The sequence below is a fragment of the Branchiostoma belcheri genome, unplaced genomic scaffold (assembly GCF_001625305.1).
Source record: "Branchiostoma belcheri isolate BF01 breed outbred unplaced genomic scaffold, Haploidv18h27 scaffold60, whole genome shotgun sequence".
NCBI classification, from domain to species: Eukaryota; Metazoa; Chordata; class Leptocardii; order Amphioxiformes; family Branchiostomatidae; genus Branchiostoma; species Branchiostoma belcheri.
This window is the reverse complement of record NW_017804243.1, coordinates 733,823-736,423: the sequence shown is the minus strand read 5'-3', so window position 1 is coordinate 736,423 and position 2,601 is coordinate 733,823. Positions and strand designations below refer to the sequence as shown.

The window sequence follows — 2,601 nt, the reverse complement described above, 5'->3', positions numbered from 1 at the left end:
TCATTTGTTTGTTGAGTCCTCTATAACGTTAAGTTCCATCTCTTCAATAACTCCAACGTCCCCCTGAACACCCTCATCTCTCTCCTCAAAAACTTTCTCCTCGCTTTCCTCCTCAAGGACATCCTCCTCTGTCGCCTCCTCCTCCTCAAAAACGCCGTCCTCTCTTTCTTCCAAGACATCGTCCTCACTCACGTCTTCCTCTATGTTTTTACCGCCCTGCTTTTCTTCGATACTTCCGCCCTCATCCAGTTTCTTCAGTTTGAATATGATCACTTCGATGACACAAGCCGCCATGCCAAAAGCGGAGATCGTGCCCAGAATCACGAACAGGCCCAGGAGGTTCTCCATCTTCAACACCCCGTCATCCCTATTGCGATCGCTGTCCTTGCAGCGCCCCCTGTCGACTTCCAACCACCTGTTACTCAACTCCTCGAGGACGCCGAATTGTCGCATTTTCTCAATCTCGTTGGCAATCTTTATCCTGTGAGGAGAGCCGATGGGGATGGGAAAGGCAACGTGGTACTTGTAGAAGGGCTGCCCGACCATTTCGACCTCGCACAGCTCGCTGATTTTGCGAAATCGTACTCCGGAGAAGGTGATGAAGCGTAGTTGCCTTTGGCTGCCCGCTTGATGCCTTCCTCGTTAGAATCTACCAGCCAATCAGGATTGGCGCTGATCTTCTCCCACATGTCCCGCAGGGGGAACGAGTCCGCCGTTTCGAACAGCCTCTTGATGGCGTAACTCCTGATGAAGCCGTACTCGAGTTTGTTCTGCCGTGCGAGGTCCGCCATGCTCCTGATGGGGTTGACGGGTTTGACCGTCAGGAAGGCGGCCAGGTTGGCGGTGTAGGAGGCCATGACGACCAGGACGAAGAACCACCAGGCCCCGCTGATGATCCGTCCCGCGAAGGACATGGGCGGGTTCTCTGCGCCCTGTCCCACCGTGGAGGAGAACACGTTCCACAGGCTGTTCCAGGCATTGTAGTAACCACCCTGTGATGGTTCCACCTGAGAAAATAAAATATCTTCATTATCGTGACTTACAAGGCATCGTCAGCTATGCGTAAGATAAAACTAAGTTCTTTGTAATATTCAAGAATTTCCCTTCTTTCCGTACACGTTTGCGTGTAAGAAACCCTGTTAATTATAAATTTCACTCAAGGGAAACCATCTTAACACATTGCATTAACAGAATCCCCTGTCTCTGTTCAAAGACTCAGATCAGGATTTCTACCGGTAGAATCACCGATTTTACCAGATCGGAGCCTTCACGCTGACATATATAGGTCCTTTTCACCAGGTTAGATTCGCTTGGATCCGGCTTGGAACCGGATCGAAGCCGATCCTAGTGGGAAAAGGGGCCATAGATGACCACACTCACCTGTCCCCGTTTGGCCATCCATCTCCACTCGTACGGGTTCAGCTGGCTGACCAGTGTCAGGAAGAGACTGACCACCACCATGGCCAGGGCGAAGAACAGCCACATGAGGGGGGACAGCGGAGTCATGAACGCCAACAGACCGGTCAGCTCCTGGTGTGTCAATCAAATAACAGTTGTCATGACAACGACTGCTACCTGTCATAGTGGTTTTTCTTTGGCGAAAAATCTTCGCTTAATTCTAATGTGAACCAATGGCCGACATAATGACAGAACACTATACTCCTTATTACTTCTTGGTTCGACATTACTTTGCGTTCTTACAAAATTCTAATATCTTTTTATATTGTTTATACCTTTGTTGTTTGTACTGGTAGTTTGATTTTTTTTAATGTACACTAACTCTTCTCCGTGTTATTGCTTTCTGTCATCCGTTTTGCATTTTCATAACTTAATTGTGTTGATGTCTTGCTGTATTGCATTGTATTTTGTGTTCTCGTTTATTGTTTATTTCAGGCTTAAAAGACCATATTTACAAACACATATACACAAACACATCTAAAAAAGAGTGTTTTTCATAAACATTCTGTTCTCTAATATAATATAATCATGAGGCTCATGATGTCACGCGAAAACGCTATGTACATACAGATGTAGATATGAGATGGGGAAGAGCACACACGTGACTGGTTAGGCAAAACCACTGACTGAATGCAGAAAGCAAGACCAGGGACAGGAAGCTATAGAGGGGATGCTACGTAACACAATCTACGACACTCAAGCATGAGCATGGGACTATGTTTAAGGTAAAGTGTACCTTAACGGGTTTGGGAGTAAAGATGGTGTAGCCGAACTCCACCAGTTCCGGACTGAGATCGTAATACTTTCGTCTGATCTCCCGCATAGACTTCATCACCATGCCGAGGTGCACCTGAAATGCACCGCATAACTTCAGACTTTTTATATTTCCACCATCCCTAAGCTGGATTATAGGACGATACAAAAAATAAATTTTCTAGTCACATATTTATACAAAGTAAGTTGAATCCACTTTACTCCACTGAATTCGAAAACACGTGCCATTTGGGAAGTGGAGGTGCCAAATTATGACCCCTTACGAGTGTGTCAAAAGCTGCAGCTGTATGTCAGTCATGTTTGTTTACATTTTGGTAGTTCGTGGTGGCACCACAAACTGGGTGCACCTCGTGTGGGCAGCTTTAGGGC

General features: G+C 46.6%; 1 pseudogene; it reads right to left on the bottom strand.

Moving 5' to 3' along the window:
* On the bottom strand, positions 1–2,296 carry LOC109482713 (annotated as a pseudogene).
* Between the last annotated feature and the right edge of the window lie 305 nt (positions 2,297–2,601).